The 25,376-nt window shown below is 39.4% G+C and overlaps 1 protein-coding gene across 1 annotated transcript in view; it reads left to right on the forward strand.

Annotated features, from left to right (window-relative positions):
• NALF1 (NALCN channel auxiliary factor 1) overlaps window positions 1-25,376 on the forward strand; it is a 797,765-nt gene that overhangs the window by 408,411 nt on the left and 363,978 nt on the right. The window lies entirely within an intron of this gene.

Raw genomic sequence — 25,376 nt, forward strand, 5'->3', positions numbered from 1 at the left:
GGGTTGCAAGTGCTTTGGAGAATAGGATTAAAATTCAAAATGATCTGGACAAACTGGAGAAATGGTCAGAAGTAAATAGGATGAAATTCAATAAGGACAAATGCAAAGTACTCCATTTAGGAAGGAACAATCAGTTGCACACATACAAAATGGGAAATAACAGCCTAGAAAGGAGTACTGTGGAAAGGGATCTGGGGGTCATAGTGGACCACAAGCTAAATATGAGTCAACAGTGTAACACTGTTGCAAAAAAACCCGAACATCATTCTGGGATGTATTAGCAGGAGTGTTGTAAGCAAGACACAAGAAGTAATTGTTCCGCTCTACTCCGTTCTGATTAGGCCTCAACTGGAGTATTGTATCCAGTTCTGGGCTCCACATTTCAGGAAGGATGTGGACAAATTGGAGAGAGTCCAGAGAAGAGCAACAAAAATGATTAAAGGTCTGGAAAACATGGTCGATGAGGGAAGATTGAAAACATCAGAGAAGAGAAGACTGAGAGGGGACATGATAACAGTTTACTAGTACATTAAAGGTTGTTAAAGGAGAAGGGAGAAAAATTATTCTCCGTAATCTCTAAAGATAGGACCAGAAGCAATGGCCTTAAATTGCAGCAAGGGAGGTTTAGGTTGGACATTAGGAATAACCTCCCAACAGTCAGGGTGGAGTAAATTGGAATAAATTGCTCAGGGAGGTTGTGGAATCTCTATCATTGGAGATTTTTAAAAGCAGGTTAGACTCTTAGCAGGATGGTCTAGACCAGGGGTTGGCAACCTTCAGCACACGCCCATCAGGGTAATCGACTGGTGGGCCATGAGACATTTTGTTTACATTGACCGTCCACAGGCACAGCCCCACGCAGCTCCCATTGGCCATGGTTCGCCGTTCGCAACCTCAGCCTCCTTACCCTCCTGGCCCCTCCTCTGGGGAGAGGGGATGCGGACAGGAGCAAAGGGGGTGCGAAGTAAAAACTTTAGGGCGAAGTAAAAACTTTCAGAAGCCCCACTGTAAAAAGTGTTCCAGCATCACTGCCACTTTGGATTTCACAAAAGAATTTTGGCAGATCCCCTTCACACCAGATTCCCTGGGGAAGTTGACTTTTTCTACACTACTCAGCCTATTTCATTTTAAGGCCATGCCCTTTGGATTATATGGGGCAGTGGCCACTTTCAAACGTTTGATGGACCAATTACTCCAACAGCATAGTCAATATGCAGTTGCATAGTGGGAAGACATAGTTATCTATAGCAAGGATTGGGACTCACATCTGCACAAGTAGCTACTTTTCTCAACTCATTGAGTGAAGCCAGGTTAATGGCAAACCCCGCTAAATGTGCAATAGGAAAGGAAGAAGCTGGTAACCTTGGACGCAGTCAGTGGAGGACAAGTCTACCCATTGGTGGATAAAGTTCATGCCTTACAGCAGGGATCGGCAACCTTTGGCACGCGGCCCGTCAGGGAAATCTGCTGGCGTGCTGGGAGGGTTTGTTTACCTGCAGTGTCCATAGGTTTAGCCGATTGCAGCTCCCACTGGCTGCGGTTTGCTGTTCCAGGCCAATGGGGGCTGCGGGAAGCAGCGGCCAGCCTTACAGGTATACAAGACCCCCACAACTAAATGGCACATGAGTGCCTTCCTAGGATTGGCTGGTTAGTACCGCCTGTTCATACTCCATTTTGCCACGATAGCAGCCATTCTAACTGACCTAACTAAGGACACTACACCAAAATGGGTGTTGTGGACATCCACCTGTGAAAGTGCCTTTCAAAAACTCAAGGCAATACTCTGCAGACACCCGGCGTTGTATAGCCTGAACTTATAAAAGGAATTTGTACTGCAAACAGATACATTGGAGGAAAGGGTGGTCCTTTCCAAGAGCTGGATGCAGAAGAACACCTGATAGAACATATCAGCTGGAAACTCTTCCCCCACAAGAAAATATACTCAGTGATATAAGGAGCGCTTGGTTGCCAAATGGGCAATAGAGAGCCTATGGTACTACTTTCAAGGAAATGAGTTCACACTAGTTGCTTCCTTGTGCTGGTTATAGGAGAAGCACAAACCCCATGAAAGACCATGCCAAGAGATAGTAACAGAGAGCCATATAAGTTAGACAGATGATAGCACTTGTCACTTTGACATTATCATCAACATTTCCAAATGGGGAAAATAGGAAGCAGCACAGACTCTGGCAAGTAAAATGCTGAAGTTTAGTCAGGCAAGCCAAGAAAGCAATTTGTTAAAGATTAAAAAATTACTCTTAGTTTTTGCAAGTACATCAGAAGCAGGAAGGGGCTGCTAGACAACAAAGGTGTTAAAGGAGCACTCAAGGAAGACAAAGCCATTGTGGAGAAGCTACATGAATTCTTTGCCTCAGTCTTTGCTGCAGAAGATGTGGGAGAGATACCCACATCAGAGAGATTCTTTCTGTGTGACACATCTGAAGTACTGTCCCAAACTGATATATCAATAGAAGAGATTTTAACACAAACTGATTAAACTAAACAGTAGTAAGTCACCAGGACCAAATGATATTCATCCAGTAGTTCTGAAGGAACTCAGATATGAATTTCCAGATGTGATAAAGCCCTGGATGGCTGCAAGGGGATCGTGGAAGGCAGGTATGTTAACCTTAGATTGCTAAAGGCCCTCTTTCCTGGGTTGGTAAGGGTTGTCCAGTCATAGGCACTGTCTTTATGAGCTCGACCCCTGCTCCACCCCAGGCCCCACTCCCAAGTCCACCCCTTCCCCCAAGCACCCCCATGCCCTGCCTCTTCCTGCCCCCACTCCACCCCATTCCACCCCCTCCCCCAAGCGCACCCACCCTTGCTCCTCCCAGTCCCCCCAAGTGCCTCCTGCATGCTTCTAAACAGCTGATCCACAGTGAGCGAGAGGCACTGAGGGGGAAGGGAGGAGATGATCGCCGGGGCCACAGGTGGATGGGAGGTGCTGGGGGGAGGGGGGAGGTGCTGATCCGCAGGGCTGCCAGTGGGTGTTGAGCACTGACTATTTTTTTTCTGTGAGTGCTCCAGCCCCGGAGCACACATGGAATTGGCACCTATATATCCAGTCAATATAGTGTACTTGAATTTTCAAAAAGCCTTTGGCAAGACCCTCATCAAAGGGGCTTAAGCAAACTAAGTAGCCATGGGATTGGAGGGAGGATCCTCTCATGGAAACATAAGGAGAAATAAATGGTCCATTTTTACAATGGAGAGGTGAATAGCTGGATCCCCCAAGGATCTGTTCTGGGACCTGCAGTGTTCAACATATTCATAAATGATCTGGAAAAGAGTGTGAACACTGACGTGGCAAAGTTTGCAGTTGATACTAAATTACTCAAGATAGTTAAGTCCAAAGCTGAATGCAAGGAATCTCACAAAACTGTTTGACTGAGCAACAAAATGGCAGATAAAATTCAACATTTATAAGTGCAAAGAAATGAACACTGGAAAAATAATCCCATCTATACATATACAATGATGGGTTCTAAATTAAGCCATTACCAGCAAAGAAAGATATCTTGGAATCACTGTGGATAGTTCTTTGAAAACTTCCATGAAATGCACAGCCACAGTCAATCAAACTAACAGTATGTTAGGAAGTATAAGGAAAGGGGTAGAAAATAAGAAAGAAAATATTGTAATGCCACTATATAAATACATGATGTGCCCAGGCCTTGAATACCGTGTCCAGTTCTGGTCACCCTATCTCAAAAAAGAATATTAATGGCTGTTCAGCTTAGAAAAGAGATGACTGACATGGGGATATGAGAGAGGTTTATTAAAATAATGAATGGTGTGGAAAAAGAGAATAGATAAGTAATATTTATTATTTACCACAGTAAAAAATGGGGGTCATTTGATTAAATTAATAGGCAACAGGTGTAATACAAATAAGAGGAAGTACTGTTTCATACAGCGCACAACTAACCTGTGGAACTCATTGCCATGGGATATTGTGATGGCCAGAATTATAAATGGGTTAAAAAAATGGATAAGTTCATGGAGGATAGGTCCATCAGTGTATGTTATCTAAGATAGTCAGGGACACAACCCCATTCTCAGGGCAACCTTAAATCTCTGAACTACCAGAAGTCAGGAGTAGAATACATGGGTGGAACACTGCAGAATTGCCCTGTTCTGTACACTCCCCCTGAGGCTCTGGTATGGGCCACTGTCAGAGACAGGATACTGAGCAAGAGGGACCATGGTCTGACCCAGTGTGGCAGTTCTTATGGTCTCCTATGATGACTATCCATAAGGATACAAATGTTGTTGCTAATATCTGATGAGAAGGAACTGTCCAGTTCACTGTACTGTACATTCTCTTGTGAATACTTGGTGATGTTAAAAATGTATCTCCTATTAACTTTAAAGTCATAAACCTCCCTGTAAGTTAGTGAGAAATTTACCCTGACTCTCAGTAAAATAAGTTTCCTTAATAGTTCTAAGAGGACAATAAAATACTATGTCACGGAAGTTCGGTTTCCAGTTGTAATACAAATATTTCATTTGTAAAGAAAATAGAAATCATTCCAATTATTTCTTTTCTAAAGCTCAACTCTTCAGTAAGCACATGCTGAGCACCTGTGTGAAACTTCATGAAATGTATGCGGCCTTTTTCCACAGTTAAAAAATAAAAGTGAAGTACTGATTTATCTGGGCCAGAACATTTCATATGCAAAGAAATCTAAATTAGAATAAGCTATGTACAGATGTAAAATGAAATGCTGGCGCCACTGAAATCAGTGGCAAAACTCCCCATGGAACCAAAATTTCATGCATGGAATCTTATATACAGTCATATTAGAAGGGAGCTAGTTAATCCTTTAAGTGAAGTGAAACAAGACATAGGGAGTTTTTCCCTTCTTCCCCAATGCAAAGCTCACATGGATAGAGATATGAAATATATAAGGCAAGGACTAAATAACTCCTGATGGATTTTTTACTTCACCATTTAAATAACTAACCTTTTTCCAATGTGGCACTCACTTTCTACAGATATCACATCTTCATGTAGCTTTGCTGCTAAAGAGTTAAAACAAAGGCTGTTACCTAGTCCGTGTCATCAAAAGAACTATAGTACATATATGCAAAATGTCATGAAATTTAGACTTAACGATGTGTATAATGTTTGATTACTTGCACAAAAAGAATTGCTTATACTCTTGTTGAATGCAGAATACTTTTGGATAACAAGTGAATTACATATCACAAAGTTCATGATCTATGTGACACTGGAAGAACACAAGTTATGGAAACAACAAGGAGTCTGGTGGCACCTTAAAGACTAACAGATTTATTTGGGCATAAGCTTTCGTGAGTAAAAACCTCACTTCTTCGGATGCAACATCTTGCATCCGAAGAAGTGAGGTTTTTACTCACGAAAGCTTATGCCCAAATAAATCTGTTAGTCTTTAAGGTGCCACCAGACTCCTTGTTGTTTTTGTAGATACAGACTAACACGGCTACCCCCTGATACTTGACAAGTTATGGAGAGATCCTTTTAAAACTGCCACAATATTTGAATGTAGTACCTTTGCAATAGTAAAGCAGACATTTTATCCATTTCTGGACCAATCATTTGTTAGTATTGATTGGGAATTAGGAAGTATTTTGCAACAGAAATATTTTAAAGTGCAAGGAATAAAATAATTAGCCTATTGTCCAAAACATATTTTATAAGAGTACTCAAACAAGATATGATTTTTCTATTAATATCAGGATTCAAATCAGGGCATCACATTACATAGAATACAAATTACACAGAATTGTTAGTTGTTTACATGTTCTATTTTGTTTTTCACAGTGATGTTCTATTTCATTACAGTGAAGCATGGCTGGATAGAGCCTTAAATTAGCAACAAATGTTGAAAGGTTGCATAGTAAATTATACATCTAATGCCTAAAATTAGGGATAAGGTAACGGCACTCTTAAAATGTGTCATGTTTATTTGTTTGTTTACCATATTTAAAAAATCAAATAGGAGAGCTACAGAGTTCAGAATCTTTCCTGCTTTATTCAGAGAGCTCAAACCTCAACCTACAGAGGACCCAATCCTGCAGTCTTTACTGAAGCAAAGTTCCCATTAACTTGGGGCTTGAATATACTCTGACACCATTGTAAATCATCAATACTGTATCTCTACTGGAGAATCAATAGCATAGAACTAAAGATAGTATAATCAGAATCTAGCCCAAAGATGATGAGTAGGACTCTCAGGACACTGGGTCTGTAGGGAATCAAATGACTTCATGGCCTTTGGGAAGGATAGCACGGAGACAAATGTAAGATAATTTTGTACATGGTTAAGCAAAAATAGCAATGCCCCGCTCTATGTTAAAATGTGTTAAACTACGGTACATTTGTATTATATTATAATAATTATATTAACATTTAAATAAACCTGGATTACATGTTTTACTGATAAATCATTGCACAGATTAATGGTGTAGCTAGAGTAACATTGCCTAATTTCTTCTAAAATTTCAGAGATTTCCCTCTTTCAATTCTTTATAAATCCAGTTATAAAATAGGATTTGATTTGCCCCAGGTTATTTTGTTTTGACCTTATTAATTAAGCATAAAACTTCATCTCTTAATGTAAAGCTAGTGTTGAGCTGTCGGGGCACAACAAGCATCTGAAGTGGCAGAAATGTGCTCCCAACCTGCAACTTCCATGCCAAGTTTGAGGCTGAAGCAAATTTTCACAGCTGAATTATAATATTTGAAAAACTGGATTTATAAAGGAAATGCTGACATGACCATAACTATAGCAGTGATAGTGGGTGCCTATAATTACTTTACTGAGCACAAAAAAATTTGACTTCCAGCACTGAGCAGATCCATATGAATGCCAAATCCCTCTTCCAGTTTTGCTTGTTCAAAATTCTCTACCAATCCAAACTGCATTAAGCTCTTCAGCAAATACCAACCTTTTTGTAAAGGAACACTAATAATAATAGTAATTAAGAAAAATTAAAAAGTAATGGTTGCTGTATGGGTTAATAAGAGAACTTCAGAATAATATGCAGACAGTTTTCTATTGCTTGTACAAATCAGTCCTGTCCTGTTTTGAGACCTGTCAGAAAGAATCTCTGGGGAACTCAGGTTTGGGATCAGTTCTGGTCTTAAGTAGGTTAGGCACCATTTCTTCTCAGTGTAATTTTATCCTGTCATTTACCAGTCAATAAAGATCTTCCAAGCGGCTTTGTTTATCCACTGGGAGTATTTTTTTAGAATGGATTTTCTTAGCTATACTTCCCATTATTTATCCAGAATGTTCTAGGATTTGCCCTGTCCATAAAATCCATGTACATCCTATGAATTCTGATATCAATCATGATGACATCCTGGAGCATGATAGAGTTGCTGACTCCCTTTCAGCTGGGCCTTCTAGTGTCGGCCCTTTGATTTCTGGACAAGTTCTAGCTCAACAATAAGTCATCAATATTTTCTAAATTAGATAGCTATACCACTAATAGAGGCTTCGATTCGGCTCATTTAGTATAAAGTAGGAGAGCCTGGCTTGATCTCTGTTATCTCTGGGGACTCATACTTACAAAAGCTTCCTCATGCTGTGACCAGATGTCTAAAATTACTGCAACTGTAATACCTCAGTGAGACTGGAACTCATTTGATATCAATAACTTGTAAATACTACAGAAAGGACTGTGTGTGTGTGTGTGTGTGTGTGTGTGTGTACACAGTTCAGAAATGTCATTGGGCTTCCTATATAAATGCAAACTTTTAGTGTGAGAGTCACATTGGGAACTCACAAGGCCCGATAAGGGCTATGTTAACTTTCATATACAAAACCATAGCATTTTGTTAAAAAGACAATGAACACAACAGTATTTGCCTTGTACATGGTTCTTCTTTGATCAGCAAATAGAAATTGTTTGTTTTGGCTGCCCAGAAGGGGTGAGGAGGAGAAGAAGAAAAGAAAGAAAAGTGCAGCTGATCATCTGTGTTCTCACTCCATAATTTAATTATAGGAAGATGGTGGATGCAGGTTGTGTTTGGCTCATGGAACACACTGTGGACATCCATAGATATACAAGTAATTCCTTTCTTTGAACATGTTACACTGCTATGCCTTTTGGAACTACAAATTCTTGGTTTTTAAGGTAAAATAGTTTCATTTTTGAACACAGATGATAAAAAAATCCTTAGGGATTTAACCAGCTTTACCTTAGTGGTATATACATCATGTGAAGGAATTTTGGTACATTGTAATCTATAATTATTATGCAAAATCTTCTTCATTCCCCATCTCCAAATCCCTTATCCCAGTTGTGGCCACTTCACACCTTGGATACAGCCAATTTCTTCTCCCTGGCTTCCTGAAGATTCCTTCAATCTTTCCAATCCAGAACACTATTCCGTCTATCATGCCTTGGCCATGTTCACTCCTTCCGCTATGTTTCCATTCTATTCTACGTCAACTCCACCTTCTTAGCTTTGGCTTTCAAGACCTTCCACACCTCAGCTTACTCCTGCCTTGCTTCCCTCATCTCCTTTTTTACTGTTCCATGAACTCTTCGCTCAGCCCAAATTGCTCATCTGGATGGCCCTTCATGTCTTCCTATACCCACCTCGGTTCCTTTTTTCATTGTGTCCCATCTATGCCTGAAACTTAATTCCTGATCCCATCATTGATGCCTCTTCCCTCACATCAATTACATACTTTATCAAAATCCAATTTTCTTCAAACTTGACTATGAACGATGGGGCTGGTTCAAATCTCACACTAGCTTAAATAAGTAGCAAATAACACCATTTAAATCAGTAGGAACTGTGGGTATCTAAATATGGATTTAGATTCCTAACTTTAGCTGTATCCACCAAAATATGTAATTAGCCTTCCATTAGATCAGCAATTTTATTGTCACCGCTTTTGTCCCACCTCTTCCACATCCCTTCCCTGTCTTCTCTCTCCTGTTGTCAGTCCTTACTGGGACCTGGTCTTGCAGACACTCTGAGATGTGCTGTACTTTAAGAATGTGCATGTTTTCAGGAAAAAGGCCTTAAACTGTAAATTCTTTTGGACAAGGAACCTGTCTTTATCTGCTCTGTGAAGTGTCCTGTGTATATATGGAGTGATATAAATAAATGAATAGATAATAAATAGTTAAATAATTAGTGGTTTTGCTAAACCACTCTTATAACTTGTGCATAAATTCTCCTCTGCTGTTCCAGCATTAGGAAATACTGTAGTCATCTAATCCTCATACACGTATGTATTTTGCTTTTTGAAACCAATTAATGTCCCTCTTTTCAGGACAGTTAGTGGGTCAAGTTAGTGCAACCACTTAAATTAGTGGGATTTTTTCAAAATTGTCTGCTGTAGTAGGAGCAAAAATAAAGACAGTGACAGTAGGAATAAGTTATAGTTCCAAACATCTGCTAATGCAGGGATAGGCAACCTTTGGTACGCGGCCCATCAGGGAAATCCACTGGTGGGCCGGGACAGTTTATTTACCTGCAGTGTCCGCAGGTTCAGCTGATCACAGCTGCCACTGGCCGCAGTTCACCATTCCGAGCCAATGGGGGCTGCGATCGGCCGAACCTGTGAATGTTGCAGGTAAACAAACCGTCCCATCCCACCAGCGGATTTCCCTGATGGGCCGCATGCCAAAGGTTGCCGATCCCTGTGCTAATGGTATACCAGAAATAGTGTTTTAGTGCAGCATTTTTAGTAATCAGTGTTCCTAAAGTGGCAATCCCAACCCTCTTCTCAGACTACTTTATATACTCTATATAAATGACCTATAAATAAACCTCTGGGCTCTCCGGTTCAGATATAAACAATGAATAAAAGAAGTTTACCGAGTCACTTACATATTTTTCTTTATCTCTATTTTCAAGATGTCAATGTAATATAAATCTGACATTTCATCCCCCGTGGACCATTTCCACTGATTATTCATTGAAAAAAGCCTGCCATGGCATTGGAAAAAATTTCTTTTATTCCACATTTATATATGATTTGGCGTGCCCTGGGGTTGGTTTAATAAAATGTTATAGCTTCAAAAAAGTGAAAATGTGTCATGAAGATAAAGTACAGACAGCTATTTGTAGTACTCCTCCACCCAAGCCATTGTTTAAATTAATAGTGCCGTTCTGGGATGGCAGCGCTTCCACATATGATTGTGTTATCATCTTGAAATATTCCTAGGAAATGAGAGAGGTTGCCAGAATCTGTGGACAAATTGTTTTTAAAGATAACTGCAAATAAAGATGTGTGAGGAGGTCTAGTTGGTGGAAAATCTTTTAAAATAATATGATCAGTGCCATAATCCAGTGGTTTTGGCCTTCAGAAAATCTGGGTTCACTATATGTTATGTGGAATCCTCTTGGAAGTGAATGATGCTTTTGGGGTATCTTATTCTTGGCCTGCAGTTCCGTGAGAGTGGAGTAACTATCTCAATATACAATGCCTTGTTTTATTGGTTGGGTTAATAGACTGTTAAATGGTTTAAGTGGTCTCTTTTCTCAGGCAGCACCACTATCATTTTTACAAGGATTTTGACAGACTATAGGCAGTCAATTGCCTCTAGCTAGTGGCTTCATACCACGTCCTATCCTTGTGCAAAACACCTCCTCGGCAGCAAATGCAGGATATGCCAGTGTTGTATCATTCCATCATCAGGCTTCCCAGTGAAGTCAGAAGCAAGAGTCGAGTAGATTTTTTTCAGCTTCTAAGGGGCTATGCCTTATGTTTGTACAGCTCCTAGACACATTGTGGGTACCACTAGAAACAAGTAAGTAATCACAATAATAATTAATCATTAATAATGCTTTCCAGTAGCCACCTATCACACTGAGCCACCTTTTGGCTCACTTTTCTAATTCTGGTGTAAGACTGTGTTAAAGATACACACAAATCACCCAGTAAAGTCAATGATCAGTCCTGCCCACTGAAGAGTTATGGTGATAGCTCTAACAGTTATTTGCCAGATTTTCATAGGGTTCACCACCTAGTGGCTCCTATTAAAGGCATTGGGTAAAATTTTCAAGAGTGCCTAATTGACATAAGAGCCGAAGTCCCATTGACTTTTGAAAATGGGCATTTGACTCATAAGTCAGTTAGGCCCTCTTGAAAGTTGCACCCATTGTCAGTAGGAGCTGCCAGATTCTGAGCTCTTTTGGAAATCTGGCCCGATGAGGTCTCCATGCCAGTACAGGCTGGTAAGGTAAGACAGGTGGGCTCATGTCTGTCTCAAGTGCACATAGCATGGTCATGATTTTAAATGCCAAAAGGCAGAACTAAAAATATGTAGCAGTGGTGTAGGTGCTTTGCTGTATCAGTGGAAAGGAAAGCCTTATAAAGATTTAAATAATATCGTCACTTACAACCATCCGCTTTTGGTCATTTTAGCAGAAGACAAATTGAAGACTAATTACTTAAACTTTATAAAGAACTTGGAAGTATAGAAACTCCACATTAATGTAAAGTGTTATTTTTAAGATACACTGGTACAGATAGAATATAAAAAATAGGGCAAAGACAATGGGAAGGGGACATATGAAAAATTGGGGACAAGTGATAACCTGAAGTTTACACACGGGCGTGTTTGCTTTGCATGGTAATGAGGAAAATACTAGTTCATGGTTGCCCATGGTGGTATTTTATTTTAACTCTCTGAAACATTATAGAATATCCCTAGGAAATAAATTGATTCCCCAGTGTACACCCCCTGGGGTTTGTCAAACTTCCTATGGGTTTTTGTAGTGACCTAGTGTTCCATTGATACTGGAAAAAATTAGACACGTAACTCACCACTAGCACATTGCTACTGATGGCAAAATGTCTGCACTTTGTTTACACTGAGTTTCTACCATTGCTTGGACTGGTGGTGAAGTGATTTAGTTGGTGTTGGTCCTGCTTTGAGTAGGGGATTGGACTAGATGACCTCCTGAGGTCTCTTCTAACCCTAATATTCTATGATTCTAAGTGTTTGTTTTTTGCTAGGTTAACCTGAGGAGACTGCAAAAGATAAATGTTGTCATGGATGCTGGGAGGCACAGTCAAGTTAGTAATCGTCTCTACAGTAATTCTTGAGTGGCTTTGCCTTTCCCCTGCTAGGAACCACACATTCTCCTCTAACATGTTCTCCCTACTGTCTCCTGCCTCCCTCAGTGCCCTCTCCCACCGGTTCCTCAGCCAAGGAATCAGCAGTTGGCAGAAGGCACACATAGATACCAGGGGTCAGATGTGGAAAGAAGCTGCCACAGTCCATAGAGGGACTCTGTGCTTAGAGGCTATCAGGTAGTAAGTGGAGGAAGTTCTCACCCTCAGTAATGCAACACAGAATGCTGATTGTGGGTTATTTGTCTTCAGGATACTAAGGGTTAATAAAACCAAGCCAGCCATGCATCTGTGGATCCCCCATATCATTTATTTTTTATTGCCTTGGTAAATAGGTTGTTCTGTAACAGAAGGTTAACTAACTAGCTAGTAACGCAAGTTCCAAGTTATCAATACCTTTGCATATTGAGTCTTTCCTCTGTGTAGCAAATAAGATCACTAGGGTGGATAGTATGCTACCTGCCTGATACCATATGATTCATGTTTTGGACATCCCTCAGCTGCGCCGCTTCCTGCAGCCCCCATTGGCCTAGAATGGTGAACCACAGCCAGTGTGAGCTGCAATCGGCCGAACCTGAGGACATTGCAGGTAAACAAATCATCCCGGCCCTCCAGCAGATTCCCCCGATGGGCTGTGTGCTAAAGGTTGCCGATCCCTGCTATATATGAACATGCCAGTCCTTTTGAAGAACATAGTAATGTGAAGTATATAATAATAATTTCACCATCCTCTGGACTGGAACATAGCATCTATTTACAGCCAACCATAATCCAGGACAAACAAAACTGCAGGTGGACTTTTTATATAGTTAGCATGTAATTTCCCAAATTAAATGTGTCTGGAATACTAGGGCTAGCATTCTTTGTATGATTCTCCATTGTTCTGTACCTTATGCAATCATTTAAGCCATGGCCAGGTGGGGATAAAATGCTGTTGTTCTCAGTTGCTCCCAAAATGCATGCAAAATGCTATCAAATGATTGTACAGGTGTAGAGCAATGGAGGACTATGAATCTTATAGAAAGCACAATGGGATTATTGGCTCTAACTTGTCAGGACCTCTGTTTTAGTTGAATCTGAGAGATGGCACTTCCAACAACACATGCTGGAATATTGGCTCAATTCTGGGTAGAGTGCCCCCTACTGGATCCTGTTGTTCTTTGTTGGTTCAGTGGATGTCTCTCACTTAATGAATGAGAAGGCCTGACTCTGCTTAACTTGTGAGACCTAAAAATATCTCTGCCAAATGTACTGAGTACAGAATATACACTAACCTTTGAGTCAAATTTTAAAAATCCAAGCAAAATGTAGGTGACATTTGGAGAACTGACATAAAAACCAACCACAAACAGTTGAAAATGGGTAAAATCAAATACTATATCATGAACATTTCCTGAAGTGTCTTGTTTGAGAACAAAAATAGAAATAATTGTATTACATTTTTAGTCTAATTCAAGTAGAAGGTGTTTCATAACAGCATGATTTGTAATTGTTTTATTAGTAGTTACACAAGCAGAACAATTTCCCCCCACAGCGTGTGTTTGCAAAGCAGATAAAAATTTGATCAACAAGTGTTGCTATGACTAGCATTGTTTGGCTAGCAAAGATCTATAAAATTCAGTGTAAGTTCAGAGAAAGCTGCTAAGACAGAAATGACTTTTACCCAGTTCTCTGGGCTTGTACCAATGCTCAATAAAGTCACTGGGAATCCTTCCATTTACTTTAGTAGATGTTGGATCAGGACATAAGAGAATCAACCTCTGACAGTTTGTTCATGTTTTAGTAACTTCTCATATTTGCAATCTTTCATTCCTGCATTTGTAAACTTTAGGGACACAGAGCCATATTCACTACCAGTCTACATAAAGAGTATTTGTTAATAAGTGTCTTCATCTTTGCATGGTAAAGCACTGCATGCACTCCAGGTTTGGTGCATCTGTTTTGTCAGCATACAGTGTTAATCACATATAATATGATGCATAGCACAGCTAACAGAGTGTAAAAAGCAAGAATTCAAAGAACAGCAAATATGTATTATTAAATTCAGAGGCTAACTTGAGAGTAAAAACATGATTGTTTCTCTTACTTCAGTATGTTTTAAGAATGGAACTAATGTCAGTGTGAAACGGCCATGCACTGTGATGTTAATGTTACTGGTCACTAACAAACCAGTTATTCATTACTAATTCCTAATTGTTGTTTTGATTGTACATTGTTCAGAAGTGGTCGTTTTGAATGCAGATTTAACCTGAACATAGAGAATTATGCAGAAGCACTTGGGAACAGTCTCATGAAAGAGCTCTTTGATTACATGCAAACGGAGGGCTTGAGGACATATTTCTAAATATATTTCTTTAAAGCAGCAATGGTGGAAGAATAAAATACAACATATTTGGTTAATGTGCAATGAGCGTGGAGTGGACTTAGAAGAAGTTTCTCAAACTCTTTGCCTCCAGAAGCTTTTTATTTTTAAGGATTTTAATACGATAAGCCTCGACATTTTCACTTTCATAATTCTTTTCTACATTTTCAAGGCACCTGTATTTCCTGAACTACTTGTTAGGCATCAGATAAGGCCTAATTGGTCTTATTTTTACAAGTAGTATAATCAGCATTTGTCAAATCTGGTGATATATTGCACAAAAAAGGCAGATTACCATTTGTTAAGGTTAAGTTCTCCAAATGCTTTTGCTGCCTGGAAAGTGTATTGGCTGATAAAAGTTAACATTAGGAAGATCAAATGCCACAGGAGAATAATTGCATTTATTAAGATACACTATTAGCTCAATTCAATATGTTATAATGTATTATATTATTGGGATTATTTGGCATTGACAGATCGGAGTAAGTATAGCACCCTCATTCTATTGTGTAAGTCGTTTTCTGTCATTGGAAAATGGGAAGAATTTTCACTACAATTTCCATTAAATATTCCCCCCTTTTGTGTCAAAAAATGTTACATTCTATTTTTTTTCCAGCCAGCAATATAGCTGGTGAATTAAAATAGTTTTTTTCATGAAACTTTTTTGGGAACATTAGTCTTTTTTTCATTGAGAAATTTGAAAATGTTCAAACAACTCTACATTATTGCTCACATTCTCGCTTGTTATGTACTGTTCTTATAACAGTTAAAAAGGAAAGTTGGGCTGTAGAATATGCAGACTGAACTCAGTGACTGTATCATTAAGACCAAATTATGTTTGATCTCCTGCATATGAATGAAAGTTGGGGAAAAAGATAAAGAGATTTCCTCATTTGTGCACCTTTGTAGGGCCATATACACTTGGAGTTCTTATGCAAAAAATCTTGTTGAGGGCTGGAGGAAAATTTTCCATCAGAAGGGTTTTTCACAAAATATTGAGTTTTCATGAAAAAAATCATTTTGTCAAAGTGTCTGCTTTCCACATAAAGTTTCAACTTTTTGTCAGAAACCAAAGTTTTGATTTGGAAAAGTTAGCACACTGCCTCGTGAGAATTGTAGTTTGGTTGCCTCTTGCTCTCATTCTCCTCTGTGAAGCAGGCTCCCAGGACAGACTACATCTTTTATGTACAGACTACACCACAGCAGCTCAGCTAACAGACAGATTCAGGAGCATCCATGGAGCCCAGACCATCAAGGATAATCAGATCATGATGCACCTAAACTACAATTCCCATGAAGAACCGAAGGACATGGGGGTTGGACTAGATGACCTCCTGAGGTCCCTTCCAACCCTGATAGTCTATGACATTTCCAAAGCAATATTTTCAGTTTTCAGCCCCAAATTTTTGGATTTTGGATTAAACGTTCTGGCTTTCAATTTTGCACTGAGGAATTGAAACTTTCCATGGAAGATTTTCATGAAAATGATTTCATTTTCATTTTTTTTCTAAATTGTCTGTTGGGGGGAAAATCCCATATTCTAACCAGCTCTACTAATGTGGAGTATGAACAATATGGGGCCATGACCCATCCATCTTCGTATTAGGCAGTTGTGTAGCTCCATGCTGTGACAGCACAGAGCTTTGACTTGCTTCAGTTTAGGCCTTCAGAGCTGATGGCAGTTGCTCCATATGCAAAAGTCAGGCTGATGTCAAAGGGAATTCTACACAATTATTGGCTACAGTAATGTGTCTTTAATTAAATACTTCCACGATGCTCAAAGGCTCTACTGCACCATTATTCACAATTGGACTTGCTTGCATTGTCACTGGGGAGATCTCTGGAGCCACTGAATTCAGGAATCAGAATGTCTTTTACCTCATGCAGAGTTAAAAGCTTTCTACTATAGAAATCTGTTACTTAAAATATGCTACAGGTAATATTTTGTAATGTCCCTGTGTACTGTAAATGTGTGCAATACAGTTCTGAAATGTACTGTTCATGGAAAATATATTTGGTTTATGGTAAATCCTTAATAGGACTGTACAATCTGCAGTAATTTTAAGAGTACCTCATGACATAGACCTTCACTGTATTACCCAAACAATTAGGAGAACCATTTAGCAGCATACAAAGTTACATTGCAGGTTAGATAGTGTGCAGCTGAATAACAGATGGACAGTCATGAAATACTGAGGATTTGTCATTAAGATGGAGGTTTATCATTTAGAATACCCACCACAAACAATCTTCTTTACAATACTCGGTTTCAGAGTAGCAGCCGTGTTAGTCTGTATCTGCAAAAAGAACAGGAGTACTTGTGGCACCTTAGAGACTAACAAATTTATTAGAGCATAAGCTTTCGTGGACTACAGCCCACTTCTTCGGATGCATCCGAAGAAGTGGGCTGTAGTCCACGAAAGCTTATGCTCTAATAAATTTGTTAGTCTCTAAGGTGCCACAAGTACTCCTGTTCTCTTTACAATACTGGAACTTGTAGCAAGAGTTAGGTCCATCTAATTCTACTAATGATCAACCAGGATATATAGTATCAAAGCACTGGAACATAAAAGCATAGCTGTTTTTATCTTGGATTAAACTGCAAAATCTAGATCAGGGTAATGACACTCTGTGACAAAGGACCATATTAGCAGTTCACCAGGAGCCTGACAACAGTGTCCAACTTGCACACACATTTACATAGCTTTTTCTTTATGTGGTTTACTAGTTATAGATCATATTGAATGTCATTCCTGAAGTTTACTTATGTTGGAACCTTACTGTCAATAAAACGGTGTCAGATATCTAGAATGTATGAATGGGCATTATTTTTTTTAAGTGTGTCTGTGTGTATACATAATTTTTTAACTCCTACAAATGTACACAATCATTGCTCATATGAGCATTTTCCTTGATAGGTGGATAGAAATTGCTTGTTGTTTGATTTCGCTACCAATAACAACCTGCAATTTATAAGGGTTGCCATCGCTCTTGTTAGGAAAAGGGGCGATTTATATTTTTGCTATCACTGGCTATATTTTGCCCTCTCCTTTTGCACCCCTGATCTGACTAAATCAATTTAGCTTGTTTTGGTAGAATTAATCAAGGGTTACAAGTAGACTTCTAAGACATATGCTTAAATTGACTTGATACTGCTCAACATTTTATTAAAAAACTAGAATGATATAAAATTAATATGGCACACGTTAAATGGATTAAAAACTGGCTGATAGGTCTCAAAATTTAACTGTATACAGGGAATCAAAATAAGCAGGATTGTTTTTAGTGGGGTCAGTTCTTGGCCTTATGCTAGTTAACCTTTTTATCAATGGAAGAAAACAAAATCATCACCTGATAAAGTTTGCACACAACTCAAAAATTGGGGGAGAGGTAAACAGCGAGAGGACAGGTCACTGATACGGCATGATCTGGATCACTTGGTAAACTGGGTGCAAGCAAACAATGTGTTTTAATATGGGTAAATGTATACATCTAGGAACAAAGAATGTAGGTCACAATGGAGGACTCTATCCTGGGAAGCAGTGACTCTGAAAAAGATTTGTGAGTTGTGGTGGATAATCAGCTGAATATAGGTTCCCAGTGCAACGCTGTGGCCAAAAGGGCTAGTGCCATGCTGGGATACATAATCAAGGGACTCTTGAGTTGGAGTAAAGAAGCTGTTTTACTTCTATCTTCAGACCGGTGCAACTGTCACTGGAATATTGTGTCCAGTTCTGATGTCCACAATTCAAGGATGTTGATAAATGAGAATGAGGAGAATAAATGAGGAGAAATGGTCTGAGTTAAACAGGATGAAGTTTAACAAAGACAAATGCAAAGTGCTCCACTTAGGAAGAAAAAATCAGTTTCACACATACAGAATGGGAAGAGACTGTCTAGGAAGGAGTACGGCAGAAAGGGATCTAGGGGTTATAGTGGACCACAAGCTAAATATGAGTCAACAGTGTGATGCTGTTGCAAAAAAAGCAAACGTGATTCTGGGTTGTATTAACAGGTGTGTTGTGAGCAAGACACGAGAAGTCATTCTTCCGCTCTACTCTGCTCTGGTTAGGCCTCAGCTGGAGTATTGTGTCCAGTTCTGGGCACCGCATTTCAAAAAAGATGTGGAGAAATTGGAAAGGGTCCAGAGAAGAGCAACAAGAATGATTAAAGGTCTTGAATACATGACCTATGAAGGAAGGCTGAAAGAATTGGGTTTGTTTAGTTTGGAAAAGAGAAGACTGAGAGGGGACATGATAGCAGTTTTCAGGTATTTAAAAGGGTGTCATAAGGAGGTGGGAGAAAACTTGTTCACCTTAGCCTCTAAGGATAGAACAAGAAGCAATGGGTTTAAACTGCAGCAAGGGAGGTCTAGGTTGGACATTAGGAAAAAGTTCCTAACTGTCAGGGTGGTTAAACAGTGGAATAAATTGCCTAGGGAGATTGTGGAATCTCCATCTCTGGAGATATTTAAGAGTAGGTTAGATAAATGTCTATCAGGGATGATCTAGACAGTATTTGGTCCTGCCATGAGGGCAGGGGACTGGACTCGATGACCTCTCGAGGTCCCTTCCAGTCCTAGAATCTATGAATCTAACTGTTGCTTTTTTTAAAAATTGGGTTAGGAGATACTTTTCACTAACATCATATGATGGAAACATTGTTTGACTATGTTTCTAAGTTGTTAATTTCATATTTGGCTACAATTTCTCATTAAGGTGCAGAATTTGGAAGCAGGGATCGAAAGCACAGCTTTGCCTCCTGCTAATAATGAGCAGTTTTCCTCCACTTGTTTGGATTGAAGGCATTGTGTTTGTATCCTCCATCATAGTGAGGTAACGAAGCCGTCATGGTGCCCTAAATAAAATCATTCCATCTTCTTTTTGGCATTACTTTTGCCTCCTCTGTTGAAATTCAGAAATCTATGAACTGGAGAAAAAGACCATAGATTAGAACCTCAAAAATGCTAGTTAAGAGAGTCTGTGTGGGTAGTGATTTTCTGTGAAAAAATCAGCTGAGAGGTTTGGGGAGATCCTGTAGCCTGTTTGGGTAGTTAAGGAAAGGAACTTTTACAAACTGTGTTATATAAAAGAATGAGAGTCCCTCTCAGAAATTAGCAGTTTAAGGATCCCCCTCAACCTTTTGAAACAGGAGGGGAATGCTTTTTCTGTAAGCACACTGTAGGAAATAGTTGTTTAAAAAACCTTTTGAGAAAAGATGCTTTGTTCAAATAGATTCTACTGTTTTCTATCTGCAAGGGGAAGGGAAGGGATAAAAGCTTTCTCTTCATTTGAAATGGAAAATAAACACATATGAAGGCAGCTTCTCCACTCCATGTAGCCTAAAGGCTTGTTTATCCTCTGAATGCATCTTTCATTTACTCACCCGGTACCATAAATTAAAGTTGCAGGGCAGTCATATGTGCTAGCAAATATGCCCCTGGAAGCTCTTCAGTCAAGTTTTTGTGCTCTGGTATTTATCACGTAGGCTCACTTTTCATCTCATGTCTGAATGTACCTATGAGGCTGAAAATAAAGAAATCATGTTAAAACACCCTATGCACATGTGCTTTGTCAACAAATAATTCAAATTTCCTTAAGTTTAGGGTATATCAAAGTCTAGAAACATGACGTACAATCTAGAATACAATCTCTGGCCATGATTCGGTCCTGAAGTTGATTTTTTTAGGGAGAAAATGAGGAGGCAGGAAAGTGGTGATCGGATGTCACTATATCAGTGTCTGAGGGAAAGAAGAAGAGAAAAAATTCTCAAAATTAGACCTTTAATAAGTGCAATTTCGAACATCAAAGTAACCACATGCCTAAGATGACAGAGAGGAAAAAAAGGCAATTACCAACATTTCTCTTTACATTATGTCCCCCAAAGATACAGGATAGATTTACCATTCTTTAAACTCTTGGATTTTGGCTTGAGGAAACAAGAATTTTAGCTGTCATTTGAAAAGAAAAATGAATGTGAGAATCCTCTTGTGTGCATCTAGACACTAAATTGATTAACACCCTATGAAAGTATTAGATTCATAAGTCAGTTGAGTGAAGCACCATTATTTATTTAATTATACTGACTCATTTAAAATGAAAACATTCAAAGCTCTAGGCACATTAGGTTTTAATATAAGGACAGATCAACCCTGCTCCTCTTTTTATTAATGCTTGTATGGGGCATGAAAACGGTACATTTCTTTAATTAAAAATATTTGCAAAAGATAACAAAACAGATACAGATACAGACTCAAAATCTGGACAGGTAGCCACTCAAAGAATAGGTATTATACTATGGGTATGTGAATGAATATGCTAATTAGGATATTTATTTGTATTGCAATAGGGCTCTGGGACACTAAACAGTGATTGGGATCTCATTGTGCTTACATGTGATGAAAAGGCAGTCCCTGCCCAAAAGAATTTATAATCTAGGTATTTGATGTGAGACAACAGACAGATACAGCAAACAGGGGGGCGCTGAGGAACATTCAGGGAGCACGGCTGGGGCCTGGACTAGCCCCCACGGGTGACATGGAGGAGGCACCATCCAGCTTCGCTCCTGGCTCCAGTCCTGCGCTTGGGGCTTGGGGCCCCGCTGCCAGCCCCACGTTCAGCCCTGGCCCTGCCCCCATCTGTGGCCCCAGCCTCAGCATACTTGCCCCTGTACACAGCCTGTCCATGGCCCCCCTCGCCGAGCCGCAGCCCCCTGTCCCAGCCCCAGCTCTGGGGGAGGCAGTACACAGACAGGGATAAAGAGGGGCGTGAGGTTAAAAGTTTGTGGATCCCTGTTCTAGAGGCCAAATTCTGCACTGTGTGACATCTGTGCAACTTATTTGCACTCATATGATTTACACAAATATAACTAAAACTGAGTCTACAATATCCTTTTTTCCCTAAAATTTCCCGCAATTGCTATCATTCCTACAGTAGTAGTAACAGTGGGACAATTAGTGTAGCTATGATGCTGGCACCATGTTATTGAACCTACCTCAGAGCAAGTTTAGACAACATTTCAGTGAAAGTATCAGTGCTTCCTCATTGCTATAACAGGTGGCGCAGCATTACTGATGGGAAATTTTAGGGGGGGGGATACTAATGTACACAAACCCCAATTATATTCAGTGGGATTGTTGGTTTTGCAAGGTGTAATAAGGAACATACACCAAATCAATCTCTTAGTGTTCTGGCTTAGCTCCATTAAGAAGAGTAAAAAGAAATAAGGATTTTTTTTTTCACTACCATAAGCAGATATGACTCTGAGGACATATAAGGAATGGATGTGCTGTGTGAGAAGGTGCCATTTTATATATTCATTAATATATGATGTTATGTAGATTGTCTAAACTTTAGACTCTAAAGAATGATTGTATTAAAATCAACATTTAAAATAAAACTTCAAAAATCTAACCATGCGTGTATTAGAATATGAAGCGCTGGTTCAATAGAGCTTGACTCTTACACACTAGAAAGTTTGGCAGAGCACCAAATACATTATGAATACAGTCCATCAAGAAACATATGAAAAAGCCACAGTAGTTCTTGTTCAAACTTTTGAGTAGAAATGTATGCAATGTTTGTCAGGTGTTTCTGCTTTCAAAAGAAGTCACACAAAGAGGGTGTTGGAAACTGGACCGGGGGATTGGCCTGCTAAACCCAGGGTTGTGAGTTCAATCCTTGAGGGGGCCATTTAGGGATCCGGGGCAAAAATCTGTCTGGGGATTGGTCCTGCTTTGAGCAGGGGGTTGGACTAGATGACCTCCTGAGGTCCCTTCCAACCCTGATATTCTATGATCCTTCCCACTTGTCTTCTGAGCCATACACACTTGAAAGCCTTGAGGTGAGATTTTTGAAAAGGATAGAGCTACTTCTGCCATGAAATGAGTGACTGTCTTACATTTGTGTCAAATTTGCATTCTAGTGATTGTCCTCCTTGATTCAAGCATCACACTGCCAACAAGAACAATACACATGCAGAATGCTGTTCAAAGACACCCTAGAAATCTCTGACTGACAATGAAGAGAAATCAGCCAGAACCACTATGCCTCCTCCAGAATCCTCCCTCTTCTATGCCTGTTGTTTCCCCAGCTAATTCTAGGAAGCTTTCTGTCTAAACTATAGCTGGATGCTACCAGCTATTTCAAGGCTGTTTTCATAAAATCAGAGTGGAAAAGGCTCTCTATTTTAATACTTTCAGAATTTTGTTTCAGAGCAGCCTACTTAAGTGACAATAAAATACTCCTACCTGTGCTTACTGGTTTTTCAAATAAAACCTGTCTCTTGATGGTGACACCTGTCAAACAGTTGATGGTAAACTGGAAAGGAAAAATGAACTCAGTTAAGGCTAAAATTCTGAAAAGTGTTGAAAGTCTCTGCTACCCCAATTGTATTGTGTCTTCAGCAGGGAAATACATTTTAGACAAGATTTCAAAAAATATATTTTCCCTCTGTAGTATCCTCTTGGTACTTCCTGCTTCACTGCAGATATACCATTATGTGACATTAGAGATAAAAGAGGTTGCAGTGCGACTATTAGTGTTTGGGATGTCAGAGTTTGATGCTTTATAGGGTATTGCCAGTGGCCGAGGAAATGCCATGAGCATCATGTTGTAGAAATATTTTTTAAAGGCTAGTTAAAACTTATTCTTGTGCTGAGTACCCCCACGGCCACATTAGAGGGAACATTCAGCTGTAAAATCTGTACTTAGCCCAATTCTCATTTTTTATTTTGCGAGTGACCTTTAAGTTGTATGAGTTGCCAATGTTTATTTTCAGTGCAACTTGAGAAGCTCTTACTAAGCAATGAACAAAGATACTAGAAATCCATAGAAACAATGGTGAAAAAATCTAATTTTATGGAATTTTGCAATTTTCCAGAATCTACTTTTGTTAACCATGACATTTCTATATTCTTTTGGTAACGTTCAAAATACAAACCAATAGATTGTTGTGATGAGTCTGATTCCTGACACACTGAACCAGATAGTACTGTGAAATTTGAACTTTCTCCCTTCATCTGAATAAGGTGTTAATTTTGTATAGTTTAATATTTGGATTTAGATTGTGCCACTTAGAGTTTATCTATACAACAAAGTTGCACTGATTTAACTGAAGTGTGTGTGTTTTAAAATGATTTAGTTAAAGTGGAATAGATAGTTTTGTGGACACTCTTCCTTTGGTTTAATTTAAGTCAATTAGGAGCATGTTTAAGATGAATTCTGAATGTCTGTACAGGGGTTTGCATTGGTTTAAAATCACACTTCAAGTTAAATCAGTGCAACTTTTTTTATGCAGATAAGGCTTAAGGCACAGCACACAGTAAGAAATGATTTGGAATTGCACTACTATTTGACCCCTTTGAGTGGTGCAGTAAACTCCTGCCCTCTAGGCAGCTTCCAAACTGCCTCCAGGCCTGGCATGGTTCTGCTTCTCTTGGCTCCCTTTGGGATGCCATATGTTCTGAGCATAGGGGCTGCAATCCTGAACATTTTAGAAGTAACCTCTAAATTATCACTGAACTATTTTGCTGTTGCTGTAGACAAGGATGCAGTATTATTAATGTAGCATCAGTTCCCAGCACCAGTATTTGTTTTCATCATCAAATACCAGCAAAGACAATAGGGTAGTACAGATAAAGCTGCATGGGTTTCCATGACTTTGTTCATTCATAACTTCCCAAAATGTTCATCTTTGGACTATTATTTTCTGGGGTTGGTGTCTGGGCAAATGTGACTTTTCTTTTAAATCTCCAGAGGAGAAAATTAGACTTTTGAGTTCAAGGACAGTGTGGGGAAATAACCCTATTATAAAAATAATTTTGACAGGAAAATGGGCTCTCAGTGTGGCACAGTGTCTTTCTAGAAGAAATAGATTTTGATTAGAGTAAGTTATTAGCTTCAGAATATCACATAATAAGCAAGGACATTTGTTGTTTTTCTTTTCTTTTTCAAAGCTTTGCTGTGCTTGTGTGCATGGCTAACTTAGCAAAGCTGTCAGTTATGAGGCGGCTGAGGAAGGGCTCCTGCAGATATTGAAAATTGAGAAGGGATTGAAGAAGGGTTCCTAAGCCCATTGCAAGTTGTGCAGCTGGAAGCCCAGTTCTGATGCACTTTCCACAACTTCAGAGCTCTTAAGTTTCACAGCAGCGGGGTTCTCTCTTCTGTGGGCCTCCTGAGGTGCCTTGGATGGAATCCAGCTCCCCGGTACATTAAGAGTTCTGACGCTGGAGATGGTGCCTGGCATCAGCAGAGCTTTGATGTCTTAGAGTGAGGTTATTCCTTTTTATTTGTTCTTGTATCTATCTTTTCTAAAAAAAACCTCCTCCTACCCCCACCCCTTAAACACTAGAAAATTCTGTTGAGAGAACTGTTTGTGATGCTGTCAGACCAGATGCCAGCGCATGCCAAGGTTCCTAGGCCTCACTGAATACTGACAAATGCATAGCTGGAAACTAGTCTGGCTCACTTGTGTGTTAGTGTTGTTAAAGTAGAAGTTAAGTTGAGAAGAATGTGTTCAGTGTTTAGACTTGATGAAATGCTTGTAGGATGCTTCATGTGTTGTTCTCATTTATAACATCTGTATCCCATGGTATAAAGTTACACTGATGTAACCTCTGCAACTGTGTATTTCACCAAACAGGAAAGAAGCATTAATTAATGCAATGTTGTTGTTTGTATCTATTATAGTACTAAGCAACTATATGTACATAATATATAGGAAAAGGACATCTGATTACGTATCTATGCATATATCATATGCCCTCCTTTTATCATTTCCTCCCATTTGTGTGTGTATGTTTACCTGCTTTAACCTTGCAAATAACTCTTATTTCTTTTTCTTAGTTAATACATCTTTAGTTAGTTCATTATAGGATTGGCTACAAGCATTGTCTTTGGTGTGAGGTCTAAGGTGCAATT

Source organism: Chrysemys picta, chromosome 1 (genome assembly GCF_011386835.1).
Source record: "Chrysemys picta bellii isolate R12L10 chromosome 1, ASM1138683v2, whole genome shotgun sequence".
Lineage (NCBI taxonomy): Eukaryota > Metazoa > Chordata > Testudines > Emydidae > Chrysemys > Chrysemys picta.